Source organism: Microcebus murinus, chromosome 25, assembly GCF_040939455.1.
Source record: "Microcebus murinus isolate Inina chromosome 25, M.murinus_Inina_mat1.0, whole genome shotgun sequence".
Taxonomy (NCBI): Eukaryota; Metazoa; Chordata; class Mammalia; order Primates; family Cheirogaleidae; genus Microcebus; species Microcebus murinus.
In genome coordinates this window covers 14101583-14116485 of record NC_134128.1, presented here as the reverse complement: position 1 = coordinate 14116485, position 14903 = coordinate 14101583, and the positions used below count along the sequence as shown (strand labels likewise).

Genomic DNA, 14903 nt, shown 5'->3' with positions numbered 1-14903 from the left:
ACGCCCCTGGGTAGAGAGTGGGGCATTTGCCGCAATGCAAGACACGGAGGGGAACCGAGTTTGGTGGCTCAGAGAAAATAAGAAAATAGGTCTTAGACACGTTGCACTTTATAGACCTATGAAACACGCAAGTGAACATATAAAGAAAGCACTGGACACAGGTGCGTGAGCTCAGGAGTCAGGTACAGGCTGGATACGTAGATGTGAAAGCCAAAAACCTACAACCAAAGGAAGCTACTGAGACTGCTGATATCTTTCAGCAGGCAGGATGATTAAAATGCCCCCAAAATGCCCAGGCATAAAGGTAGAGGAAGAGGAGCCTGCAAAAGGGGCTGAAGAGGGTGTCCAGAGGGAGAAGGAAACCCAGAAGAGCAGAGTGTCTCCAGAGCTCAGAGACAGGGGAATGTCTCAAAAAGGAAGAAGTGGCCACAGTGGTTATGTACCTGGCGAGCAGACAGGTGGCGTACAGCGGCCCTCTGCATCTAGTGGCGGGGAGGACAGGCTGGTGGCTTCATGGGTGGTGGGCGTGGGACCTTCGAAGCCCCCGGGCTCAGATGGCCCCGCACTTGGTTTAATGCTTTCCTGCTGCCATCTTGAAGTTGCTTAATTTTTTGACAAAGAGCCCACTGTTTTCAATTTTGCACTGGGCCCGGCCAATTCTGTAGCCAATCCTGCCTCTCCGGTATCAGTTTCAGGAAAGCGGTAGAGATAAAAAACGGAATGCAGAGGTTTGATGTGTGAATGGGGAAAGAGCAAACAGGTAGGTGGCACACGGACTTTAAAGTGGACCCCAGTTCCTCTTCCCTTGCTGCTCACGTGTCACCTGCTTCTAACCACAGAATACGGCAAAGGTGATGACATCATGGTGAAGTCCCTCTCCCTGCCTTGTCACCTGTGAGGATGCTATTAGCCTACATGTAGCAGGGAACTGCAAGCGACCCAAGTCCTACCACTGCTGGGGGAAATGAATTCTGCCAATCACCTGCATGAACTTGGAAGCAGATTCTCCCCCAGTCAAGCCTCTGATGAAACCGCAGCTCTGGTGCACACGGGGGCTGCAGGACCCTGCTCAAGCACAGAACCCTGCTGAGCTGTGCCTGGACTCCCAACACACAGAAACCGAGACAATGACGGGCACCATTTAAGTCACTACATGTATGATCCTATGTTATGCAGCAATGGGTGACAAATGTAAGTGAGAAGACCCTCTCCAGAAATTTAATCTAGGGACGGAGACAGAAAGTGGCAGCCGAAAAAAACAGAGCAGAGGAAAGGTTTGGGTTGACAGTGTCCATTCTGTTGTGTTTTTGTCCTAAGATGCGAAAGACCTGAGCCCTTTTAACTGCTCCGGAGTAGGAAACACCAGGACAGGAGTCGCAATGGGAGGTGGGAGAGGATGGCAGAGGAGAAACTGATTTTCATAAAGTGGGAAGGATTCCTCTTTCACTATAGACAGAAAGATGAGGAAAGGACAGGTCCAGGAGCAGGCGGATGTACACAGGGGCAGCGGGGAGACGGGAGAACGGCCTTCCCAAGACTGTCCTATTAGCAGCGGAAAGACACGTGCTGAGAAGGGCAGACCAGAGGGGAGGACGGGGCTGAGGATGAAACCGGAGATTTGAGAAACGTGGGGAAGGTTGGAAAAGTCATCATGGAGTGGGAGAGGGCTGATGAGGAAAACGTTTCATTTCCAGGCAGCGCTGAGGCTGCCGTCAGGGGGGACCGGGATCGTACAGAGGCATCTGCGTTCCTTTCTCTGGCAGAACTCGAAGTCCAGGGCCAGGCACGGAGGGCTGCCCAATCCGCCAAGACAGCAGACACAGAGGGGATTTCAGGGGCCGCTGCTAAGTGCACGGCGGAAATGCTGGGATTCCAAGAGCAGAGGCAGCCTCGGGCAGGAGCAAAGGGTTTGGAAAAGGACCCGGAAGGGAAAAACCTGATGTGCCCTGAGATAATCTGGCAGATGAACAGAAGGACAGAAGGTTCTGGCCGGCGAGTGGGATCTCTGAATTCCCGCTCAGAAGCAGGTCCTGGAATTAACAAGGTCTAGACTCTTTCAGGTGACCCACTCCTGTATCCTGGGAAATTCCTCAGCCCCGAGACTGAATGTCCCCATCCCAGAAAGCTCCAGCCATCATCCCAGTCCCAGGCTAACCCGGCCTGCGGCTCTCCTGGAGCCACTGGTGAGCTTTACCAAACACTCATGCCTGCAGCAGAAACTGCCATCAGGTGAGCGACAGCACTGAGGGTGGAAGGCAGAAATGATTGTGATGAGCCTCCAAGGAGCAGGGAGGGGAAGGGGCATGATCTGAAAGCGGCCATGCGGGCAGGGTCCCCGGCTCCTGCCTCCACACCCCAAAGCACCCGGGGGTGGGAGAAGATGCAGTCTCCACACAAGGGGGAGGCAAGGGACGAGAGCTGGCTGACCACAGGGCAGGAGCAGAGCACACGGTGGCAGACTGTGACAGAGAGGGAGGAGGGGTGGCGTCAGAGGAGAAGGACAAAGCAGTCCTGGGAGCACAGTCCCAGGGGCCGGAGGGATGAGGATGGAGAGGGCATGGGACATGGGGGAGAGAGCCACACCCCAGGTGATCTGTGGGACCCTGAACCCCCAAATAAATCCTCAGTGACATAGGGAGTGGCGGCCACAGGGGAGCTGGTGACCAACGGCGTCTGAGGGGCACAAGGAACCGGCGCGTTTCAACACACTGAGATCGCCGTTTGGCGTAAAGACATTATATACTCATCCTGAAGGGAAAAGGTTTGGAATTTTCTGGGCTCCAGAATGGGGTTCCTTTCGGTCCCTGTCTCAAAGTCCTTTCCTCTTGGAACTCAATTCTCAGATGTCTGTTTCACAAATCATCAACCTCACTCTGATATTTATTCAAATCTATGCCAAGGTCCCCTGAAGTCCCATCTCACCAACGATATGCCTGCTGGTTAACAGGATCCAGAGCGTCCTCTTGATCTGCAGATGTAACCGCCAATAACCAACACAGACATACAGAGTAAAAGCGCTTCTTGACAACAAAAGCCAAATGGATGCAGGTCATTGCATCCTCTTGGAAGGGGAGGGTGAGTGCTGTGTCGTGGTGAGCTGTCCCTTGCACAGTGTGTGTCCGCATGTGTGCGTGTGCAAGTGCACGCACGCACACGTGTGTTACGTGATATTATACCATCTGGTGAGTTAAGTCCCCTGGAGCCTGGACAGACTCAACAATAAAACATATTGTTTCAGCAAAAACCCTTTAGCATGATTTAGAAAAAAGATATATGCAGAAAAAACATCCCTCAACTCCAAAACAACTCGTATACTTTTTTTTGTTCAGTCTAACCTTCCTCTCAAGTTTTGGGGAAGATGGAAATAGTGAGGCCAGGCCTGGGGGGGGGTGTGGGGCCCTAACACTCAGTAGGTTCACAGGGCCCCAGGAGAAGTGACAGGTTCTCGATACTTGGGTCGTGGAGGGAAACCAAGGGCCCTCTGCCTCCTTTCCCATGCAGCTGAGTTCTCTCTGTCTCTCCCCCCGCCCCCTTCAATGCAAGGCTATGCTTCTCCAAACCAGAACTGGAACTCTGGGCCCTACTGCAAGGTGACCAGAGAGCCCCACAGATGTCGACAGAGTTGGGCACCTTCCCCAGTCTCAGTCCCGGGCAAGCCCAGAGGCTCCTCAGACAGCAGAATGCAGAAACGCCCACTAAATTCATTTTCTACAGTCACCAACAAATAGACATGTGTAAATCATTTTCGTTAACTACAGAAAGAGAATACTTTTCGAAGCTATCAAATGTTAAGTGAGTTCTACTCAGGATGGCACTGACCACCCCTATTGAAAAATCCTATTTTACAGAAATAAATGTGAATGTGTACAAGGTAGGTGAGTGCCCTATGCTAACTCATGTAAGGGTAGCCTGTATATTTTCCCAAATGAAAAGATACTGCAAAGGTACCCATGGAAAAAAAGAAAATGTGTGTGTGTGTGTGTGTGTACAAGCCATTTGTCTAGGTCAATATTAGATTTTCACACCCATTAGATGTTCCACTCATATTTGTGCACACCCAGGTCAGGCAGGACAGGACAGGGTGGTTAAGCAGGGTAAGTAGCAAGGCCAGCCAAGGCCACTGTGAAGATGACTACACCAAGAGGAAGGAGAGCATTTAAATCTCTTTAGACAGGATCGGGGGCTGGAAATACGAACAGAGTAGGCACCCAAGAAACTCTCTCCTAATCCCAACCAAAGAATAAGAAGCCTCAGCCTCCCAAAGTGCTAGGATTACAGGTATGAGCCACCACGCCCGGCCCTATTTCTCCCCATTGTGGACGCTGGGAAGTCCAAGATCAAGGTGCCTGCATGGTGCCTAGTGAGGGCCCTCTTTCTGGTTTGATGGCAGAGAGCAGAGGGACAGAGAACGGGCCCTTCTGTCTCTTGTTATAGGGACACTAATCCCATTCATGGGAGCTCTGCTCGCATGACTTAATCTAATCTCCTCACAAAGGCCCCACCTCCTAAAACCATCCCATTAGGGCTCAGAATTTCAACATATGAATTTTGGGGGAGGGGTGGGGGACAAATATTCAGACCATAACAAAACACCCCAAAATATCTATCAGTCCCACTATTCCTCACCAGATAGTCATATTTTACTGTAAATGGATATCTTCAAATAAAATGCACAGTTTAGGCCGGGCGCGGTGGCTCACGCCTGTAATCCTAGCACTCTGGGAGGCCGAGGCGGGCGGATTGCTCAAGGTCAGGAGTTCAAAACCAGCCTGAGCAAGAGTGAGACCCCGTCTCTACCATAAAAATAGAAATTAATTAGCCAACTAATATATATATATATAAAAAATCAGCGGGGCATGGTGGCTTGTGCCTATAGTCCCAGCTACTCAGGAGGCTGAGGCAGGAGGATCGCTTGAGTCCAGGAGTTTGAGGTTGCTGTGAGCTAGGCTGATGCCACGGCACTCACTCTAGCCTAGGCAAGAAAGCGTGACTCTGTCTCAAAAAAAAAAAAAAAAAAAAAAAAATGCACAGTTTAGTCATCAAGATCCCAGACCCCTTAACAGAGCATGGATAAAATGATGGAGATAAAAGTTACTGAACATAAAAAGACTTTTTTCAAAGGTAAGCAAAGGGCAACTTGTCCAGAGTTTGACAAGACATGGTTGAGTATCTGAAGACATCTTAGGGGAAAAAAAAAAACATATGGTTCGTGACTGCAAATGAGACAGCATATTATTCAGCTCTCTTCCTGGCACAGACAGGACACCCAACACCACTCACTGTAACAATGCGTAACTTTTATTTCATCTCATAGGCGTGTGCTGCTCTGTTAGCCCACAAGTCTACGTTCACACATTCTCTAGAGAAGGACTAGATCATTCGACAGACCACAGCAAGATCCCAGCGTTTATTCCTTACTGCAGGTGCATATTTTCCTGTTTATGCTCTAATCACGAGCATTCAAGGTTGTGAAAAAAATCATCCTTTAGCAAGCGAAGAGTTTGCCCAGAAAATGGTCCCATCCCTACCATCCACCAAGGCACAAGTGACCAACAGTTGCCGAGACTGAACTCACCTCTTTAGATAGCAGCAGGCTCCTCATCCAAGACAACAAAAGACAAGATCACGGGGAGAAGGCACCTCCCAACTGCGGCAGATCCCTAGAGCGGTGAAGAAAACACCCAAAACAAGAATTCACCACCACCCGCAAAAAGCTCTCTTTCTGGAAATCAAAAAAGTCACAGTTGGAGTTCAAAGGAAGACACTCTAGTAACTTCTGAAAGCAGGAACTGTGTGTAACCGAATGACCTCACATAACACAGAAACTAGAGCAAACAATGAAAAACAAACTGTACCAACTCTGGGACCGGTAACTGACCTTCCAAACCAACAAAAACAGGGTGGAATCACAAGGAAAACTACCTGTATGTTAAAAAACCAGCTCCTCTACTTGAAAGCAAATACACACTTGGGTCTCCCCAGCCCTGGACAGCCACCATCCCCATCCCAACATTCGCCCAAGCTAACCGTCGGAAGGAAACCCGTCTGAGCCAACTATCCGACCAGAGGAGGCTGCGTTTTCATACTTGCTGTAACATCACCATGATACCTACAGCACAGAGACTTTAGGACAAATCAGAACTGCACTCCTAAGGGCTGTGATGCATGGCATCAGAGTTCACTTACAAAATGTGCTCAGAGTTTTCTCCTGGAGGGGGTGGGGGGTGGTTAATAAGGTGGAAAAAATCACCAGCAGAAGAAATATATGCATGACCTCTGGGCTGAGGGTCACCCTCTCTAAAACAAGGTGGTTTCCTTCTAGTTTTAGATTATTACTAAATTATTAGGAGATATCAAATCCACATCAAAGCAAAGAGTGTGAAATCGATTGCAGAGACACACATAGACATCTGTTTGGTGGCGTCTGGTCTACAGGTTTTTTTTGTTTTTTTTTTTTGAGACAGAGTCCCACTTTGTTGCCCAGGTAGAGTGAGTGCCGAGTGCCGTGGCATCAGGCATTCACTCACAGCAACCTCAAACTCCTAGGTTCAAGCGATCCTCCTGCCTCAGCCTCCCGAGTAGCTGGGACTACAGGCATGCGCCACCATGCCCAGCTAATTTTTTCTATATATATTAGTTGGCCAATTAATTTCTTTCTATTTTTAGTAGAGACAGGGTCTCGCTCTTGCTCAGGTTGGTTTCGAACTTCTGACCTCGAGCAATCCACCCACCTCAGCCTCCCAGAGTGCTAGGATTACAGGCGTGAGCCACCGCGCCCGGCCTCACAGGTATTTTTAAACTCCCACATCCAGCCCAAGGCACAACAGATGCCAAGCAGCGCCCAGTGACACAGCTCAGGCCACCGTGGGGACAGAGCAGCTCTATGGAAAGCCATTGAAATGTCGGCTATGGCTTTAATGTGTCCCCCAAAGTTCACGTGTTGAAATTTAATCCCCAATGCAAGGATGTTGAGAGGTGGGATCTTTAAGAGGTAAGCTAGAAGGGACTGATGCCATTATAGTGGGAGGGGGCTAGTTATCCCCAGAGTGGGTTCCTGGTAAAAAGGAGGTGCTCAGGCCCCCTTCTTTTGCCCCCTCACCTTCCACCTTAGGAAGACCCAGCACGAAGGCCCTTTGCAGATGCAGGCCCCTGACCTTGGACTTCCCAGCCTCTAGAACTGTAAGAAATAAACTCATCTACTTTATAAAATACCCAGTGTGTGATATTCTGTTATAGCAGCACAGAATGGAGTAAAACACTGTCCACAAACAATGCTGACTGGCTCACATTTGATTTACTTGGACTCCTTCTAAGTGATCACTGTGGATATGTAATACTAAAAAACAAAAAAAACACACACACCACTAGGTCCCCAGAGTTTATCTGCTTTTCCTGCTCCTTCTTTCATAGTCTGCCCTTCCCACGACACAGGAAACACTGCATAGCTCTCAATGTGAAAACTGTCACATTAAGAGGTACATACTTGAAGAGTTTAACTCCACTATGCTTATAAAAAATGTAAAAAAAAAAAAAATCAATTCATTGAGAACAGGGTTTAGTATTATATAACACACACACAACTGAATATGCAAACCCCTTCCCCCAAATCTTTAATTAGTATTTAATAAATGGATAACAGGTTAATATTTTTCTCAGACATCCTAACACAGTTATTTCCAGCTGAATCTGTAAGAACAAACTGTTACTCTCTAAATTCTGTACCATGAGCCATTAAAAGTATGTATGCATGGGGATGCAATTTATACAATATCTCAAAAGTGAGCTACGGTTTTTGTTGTTGTTGTTGTTGTTGTTTTAATCCACTCATTTTTAAGGAGAATCTTCCGCAGGACATTTTGCAGACTGGTAAAAAAAAATGTGCCTTTGACCAACATCATTTGGGAAACACTGCTCCCACCTATACTTGCAGAATTCCTATTCTGAGATCCTACCAATCAAGAGTTACTGCCATCACGTCCCCATAACAAAACAGGTACAGGTGACCACAATGGTCCAGCTCTTGGCAGACAATCAGACTAGTCAGCCAGACACTACTGTTTTTATCCCATAGACTAAAACTGGCAAAGACAGAGGAATAAGAAAAAAACTTAGTGTATGGATCTCTTACAGATTATTAGTACAGTTTAGTCAACTCATAGAAAAGGAATTAGGAAATTATATTCTTAGTTAGCAAGAAGTATAGGAAATCAAATACTATAAATTTTTAATAACATTCTATCACACATTTCCCTAGTGCACGTCCACCTCCAAAACAAGTCACAGATGGTCCCATAAATTCTGCATAAAGATGGTGGAATCTCTTCCTAATTTGTGTATAATTAGTCACAGCTAGTAAGGAACAGGATGTTTGAATTCCGGTTTGTTTTACTCCGAATATCCTGATACTCTACACTAGATTGTATCTTATCGGACAACACTAGGAAAAAAAATATGACGCCCTTTATGAGCATGGTCTTTCATGCTTACCTTTAATAAAAACGCTGACTTTGCTGACCTCTGAGATAAGTAGCTCATAAAACTAAGTTATCTGTATGAATCAATAATAGGCACTAAAGGGCTTGAGCTTCTTGCTTTGAATGAAGCAGAAGGTGTATTTTTTAAAAGTTGAAGTGGTTCATACTTCCCTATACGAGGTATCACATGCTAGGCAGCTGCTTTTCATTGGAGAGGACACAAACATGGCGAAGCGAGGGCTCCGTTTGACAACCTGGGCACCAGGGGACACCACACACCACAAGGGGGCTCACGCAGGTGCACACAAGCAAGGGGGCCCGGGAAACCCCAATGTCTAGGACCTTTAGGGCGTGGTTTCCAAACTTTTCTGACAGCCATTGCTAAAAAAGAAACATTTTACTAACCTGATGCAGACAGACAGACACACACACACACACAAACACACACACACACAAGTGTTGTCGACAGCAACATTGAGAACACTATGTAAACTTAGTTATTAAGAAGAACAGAAATGATCAGATCACTGAATAGAGAAAGGGCATTTCATTAGAATAAATCTTCCCAAAGTATGTTGGGATCAGTAACGTGTTGCCTCTATTAAACAAACCAGGAAAAAGAAATTAAACACTGATTTCAAACAGAAGATATAATCATGCAAGGCTTTTTTTTTAATTAAAAAAACTGCTGCTTTTATTAAACTCCTTTTATTTCCAAAGGTATGCTGATTAACATCACAGTGTCTGCCCTTGGGTTTTTAGGTTGAGACCCTAGGATTTAAGTTCCCAAGATGGCAGGAGAGGCCTTGTTCTTTTTCCCTAATCTTGGGTCCACTTTCCCAAGTGTCAGGCCCTTTAAACTTAGATCTATAAACCTCTACTTATAACATGACAACACACGTCCCCATTGGTGACTCTGTTTAAGGAGAACCAATGTTGTTAACTACAAATGTGAATAAAAGTATTTACCTAAAATCTGTAAGTTTTCTATTCACATGCCTCTCCAACATTAAAGTCAATTTTTCTCCAAAATATACATTTTGAGAGAGTTAATATTTTTGTGACTGCAGCAGGCCAGGAAATACATTGAGTTAAACCACGTTTTACTAAAAATACTATCATTAATAACACCTAAAAATGGCTGAACTGAACTCAGTTCCAAAGCTAACCCTATCTTAAATGCTTAAGGCTTCCCAGGGCTTTAGGGCCAAAGCCAGGGAGCGTGTGGGGATGGGGGGGTACAAATCTGTCTTTCAATTAGGAAAAGTTCATTAAACAAAATGGCAACAACTTCACTTCCAAGCACAATGAGTGACTTCTTCGTCTTAACACTTTTGTTAACTATACGATGGAGCTAGTCTCCCCGATGATATGTAAGTTCCCTAAGGATAGATATCCTGTACACTTATTTGGGTTCAGGATGTTGGGGCCTTCATCAGGAGCTTAATCAGTATCAGCTGAATTAATGCAATTCCACAAACTCAATCCAATTTTATTCATCTGTCGTCTTTGCCAAACCTCTCTGAGTAATTTTCTCAATGCTAGAAACACAGTGAAGAAAAATCTAGAATAAACAATTTCCTTCCCTATCACAGATACGCAGTTCCTTTTAAGTTTTTGAAATAACATCACTGACTTATAAATATGACAAGTCCTCACTGGGGAAAAAAAAAAAAATCCATCTCAGACTTGCCCAGAGACAGGATCTTGCCAAAGTGTTCCCTTTCTGGTCCTGTTTATATAGTAAATAATAGCAGTCTTCCTTGAGGACATACTTCCTATAGACAGAAAGCAGCTACTGGCCATTCAGCAGGCGAGAAAACGTCACACACTGTAACCCCCAGTCACGAGAAAGAAATCATTTACTTGTGAATTCTTGTTCAACAAAAGAAAGCCAGGACTAGTTCAGAAGAGATTAAAATGAGGGAGAAGGGGGCAGAAGAGAATTAGGGCACATTGTGCCTGACAGATCACTGTTGAAACTAACAATGACACAATCAAATTTTAATCTAAAGAATGCAGCGATTTAATTCAACTGTGGTTTATCACTACTTTGAGTAATGCTTGCTCAGACTCTCTGACGAGTAATAGAATGTTTTCATTCAAAGGCAGACGAAAAATGAGAGCCTTGTTCACATGTTGCACTTTAAGCCTTTACCAAAATCATAACAAAAGAGAAAAAGAAACACACCCATTTTCTATTAATGTGCACAGGCCTCTCAGGAAAACTCCTGGTAACAAACAGCTAAGAAAAGGCCCATTCTTCGTATGAAGCATTAAGCCTCAAGTCGGTTAAGTAAACTGATTTTCTAGGATGTTTTCTTAATTTGCTTCTGAAATAGTTACCCATTTGACACACCCGTTTTGAAAACGCATTTACAAAAACGTAAGCTTCTCCAAAGTAGCTTCAGCCCAACTGAAGCATCCTTTGTAAACATCCGCGTGAACTAATGGAATTCTTGGAACACAGGAAGGCGCTAAGTGAGAAAAACTTCAGTCCTTTTGAAACTGTAATACAGAAGAAATTGCATTTTAATATTCAGAAGCCAGTTACCCAGTTTCCCTAAAACACTGCCTATTTAAAAGCCTTTTAGTGCAAAATAACCAAAATCTCACCATTGGAATAAAACAAGCAAAACCAGTGAAAGATTCACCGCAAAACTAAACTCTGATTATTTACAAGTTCCTACCTCTTCAACCAGCTGGCAACTACCCCAAAATTGCTAGCCTGGGCCAAAGAAATGGAAATTCCACTAAGCAAATACAGAAATTTCTGTCAGTAGCATTACCCAAGTAAAGACACACAAAAGCAACAGAATTTCAAAACCAAGTGAGCTACTCAATACCACACAGCGGGAGATGAAAGAGGAATAAAACTGTTTCGTCATTCCCCAGTTCTTCCCAAAGAAGATCTGGGCACCTTAAAATGAAAGTCACAGATGCAAGTAGGTAAATAATTAGAAAGTCAAGGCCACCCTACAGAAGAGACAGCAAAAGGGTTAACATCCTAAGGATAATATAAGTTCCAGATTTGGGTACTGAATGTGGTTTTGAGTTTCCTAGAGGCCAGGACCCCTACACCCACTTGAAAAAAAGTTACATACTTTTCATTACTAGAAAAAAATTAGTATCCATCTTCTCAAGGGAAAGAAAAGAATATCATGGCATGATAGTCTAGAAGAAGTTTTCCAGATGCAACCTTAAATAAGGGACAACGAGCAACAGTATGGACAATATCCTCTATTCTTTCACGCAGAAATAAAAGCACACTGAACACATGGCCCTTTTCTATTTAAAACCCACTGCTAAAGGCCAAAGGCACAGGCTTATGCCTGGCCTTCCATACACTAGCCCCTAATCCATTTCAATCCACTGAAAGAAAATGCTAACAGGATTCTCACACTTGGCCTCCCAGGATCCTGACCAAGACGGAATTTAATGTATTCTGCAGAATGTTCTTCCCAGACACCGTTTCCTTCTGCCAGCTAGTCGAGAAGACAGACGAGCCAGTTATCCTCAGAGACTCAAACCTAAAGGGCTCATGCTCTGTGTCACTTCGGCCAAGTATGAGAAGCATCTCACCCGGGCAAAGGGCATCTAAAGTCGCGGCAAACCACGGCAGGAACTAACGCGAGTCTCTGTTGCTGGATATGGCAAGTACCAAACACCGAATCCGTGGGACTCACGTTGCAGCAGCAGGGCCAGGGGGGCAGGAAGGCAGGTGACACACAGATGAGCACAGGAGTATCTGCGATGGGACTGATGCAGTGGTAGGAAGAAAACGAGCAGGGCAAGAGGGAGGCCCGGGGAGGTCTCTGCAGCACGTCTGGTACGAACTTTCTCCAGAGAGGGGTGTGGAGAGCCCCAGAGGCCCTGGGTGAGCCTGTGCTTGGCCGCTTAGGGAAAACAGCCAAGAGGCCAGTGGGGCTGCAGCAGAGTGGAGGGTCAGGGAGGTGGCAGAGGGTCATGGAGGTGGCGGGCAAGCCAGGCTCCAAATTCCCTTCCATGATTCGAGGAACGGCTGATGCAGGTCTCAGTTCCAGGCCACTGGCTATAGGAAATCAACTGGCCTGAAAGATGTTCGAGGCCATCCCTGCCACAACCTCACCAAGCCATTGGGATGCTCCTGGGGGACATCTAACTCTGACTGGTGTCACCTGCAGGTGTCTGCACCAGGAGTAGTGTTAAAAATTCAATGCCCATTTAACATACAGAGACACACCTGGGCATTTAGCCTTATCGTTTAAAACTGTGCAGGATGCTCCCCCAGGTTAAGAGTATCAATTTTGGCATGCTGTTGACACATTCTTGGTGACAATAGTTAATACTCACCGTTAATGGTACGTTAGAGTAAAATCCTGTCTCCAACCATAAAGAATATTATCATCACCCTGTTGGCCATGGGTTACCACAGGGATCCAGGTTTTCTGCGACACCCCCAATTTCGGATACCCTTCTTTGCCATCCCCATAAATGCACACGTGGTTCTCAAACAATTCATTCTGATCATGATTACAGAATAAATCGTGACCACCTCTCTAGGAGGCAAATAACAGTCCTTCTTAACACAGGGCCAGAGCTTCATCGAGGTATGTTATCAAAAGCACACCCACATTTTTTAGCATATTATTGGGTGCTTACTGCATGCAGGCCCACTGCTAATGCAGTAACTTTATTACTGTGAAACTCTTTGAAGGAGCCACTATTATTAACCCCGTTTCACTGATTAGAAAGCTGAAATTCAAGGCAGGTAATTCCCTTGCCCAAGATCACAACGCTCGTAAACTGCAGACCCGGAAGGTGGGCCCAAGCAGTCTAATGCCAAAGCCTGTCGATTCATACTGCTTCTCGGTTTAAAGAAACTGGAAACAGAAAAATCGTCCATCTGGCAAAAGTTACCCAGGAAGAGAGGAAAAGACATCACATCCTTTTCCAGTTGGCTAATAAGAGAGTAAGTCAATGTCTTATATAAGATCCAGAGTCAAGATCCTGGAGGGGAGATCTATGTAACCCGGAGCTAAATATCCTGCAGGGGAAGAATCTAGTGCTCATTAGTGACAAGTGACACAAAACGCAGAAGCACAGCAGAGACCACGGAACTCTGAACACAGGACGCGAGCTCCCCTCGCCGGGCCACAACCAGCCACTCACTGTCGGCCGTCCTCCTTTTACATCTGAATATATTCTTGCACCTGCCGGAGATCACAGGCACGTGGCATGGCTCTCCACTTGTTTTATTTTTTAAAAACAGGGTCACGGAAGTTGTGGCCGGACACGCCGCCCCACCCGAGTCATAAAGATAGGGTGGGTGGGGACAGAAGAAGACAGGGCTCTGCCCAGCCAACCTGGGCACTTGCTTGCCAGCATCTGCCACGATGCAGGAAGGGGAAAAGTTCACACCGGCAGAAAGCGAGAGGGGGGAGAAGGGAAAGAAACCACCGCACAGACCCACAGTCTTTCGTCCACTCACCGGCAGAATCTCCTGTATCCCGACATTGCAGGGACAATCTCCTGGATGTCCCCAAGGCCACCTCTCAGGATCCAGGCCCTGGGACACAATGCAAAGCACAAGACGATGCTTGCCCCCCAAAGGGACTTGTTCCTGTCCCCGTCGGTGTTTCACGGAAAGTCCTTAGGAAATGTGGAACTAAAATGATACGAAACTCTTGTCTTTTAACAGGAATTTCCAGCTGCTCCTGCAGATCCACACGCTGACGCACTCTGAATCAGAAACGGAGACTGACCGGGGCGGCCAAGCAGGACAGGACTTCACGACACCCAGCCCAGCCCACCTAAAGAAACAGCTACATCTGGGATCTGAGTCCCGTGGGTTCCTCAGGACAGCAGCGAGTACTTGGGAGGAAGTGCTTACTCTCTGCAGGACCCTACAGGGGACACCGAGATGAGGATGCCACGGCCCCTTTCCGCAGAGTTCCCAACCAGATATGGAAAAGGCACAGTACACATATGCAAGTGACCGCAGAAAAATCCCGAAGGTGGACGGGCACGTCCCTGGTCCCAGTGCAGATGGGAAGGGTGCTTTCTCATCCTACAGCTCTCAGCACTCGCCGTCTTTCCTTCCGTTTCACCACGAGGGAGCCCCAAAACATGACAACCGCCTGTAAGAGGACGGTATCCAAACAAAACGGCTGGTGCGGAAGTTCAAGGAAGTACATCAACTCTTCCCAAAAGGCACAGAGAACCCAGGCCCAAAGGGAGTAAGAAACAGTCTCCCCACAATTATTAACAGCACTGAGAGGGCACCCCGGACCCGGGTCCACTCCCTCACACCCCTTCGGTCCTCGCCCCCAATGTGATGGCATCTGGAAGCGGGGCTGTAGGAAGGTAATTAAGTCACAAGGACACAGCCTATAGAAGAGAGACATGAGCGAGACGATCCCTCTCTCTACCCTGTGAGGCAGGGGTCCT

General features: G+C 46.6%; 1 protein-coding gene across 4 annotated transcripts in view; it reads right to left on the bottom strand.

Moving 5' to 3' along the window:
• The window catches only part of FAM107B (family with sequence similarity 107 member B), a 187525-nt gene that overhangs the window by 38050 nt on the left and 134572 nt on the right, over positions 1 to 14903 (bottom strand). Inside the window, exon 1 of one of the 4 annotated variants that reach the window (XM_012738006.3) lies at positions 5576 to 5671. The exons of the other annotated variants lie outside the window; for them this stretch is intronic. The gene's annotated coding sequence lies outside the window, so the exon portion shown is untranslated. Of the gene's footprint in view, positions 1 to 5575; positions 5672 to 14903 lie in introns of those variants that run through there. 4 annotated transcript variants of the gene reach the window in all.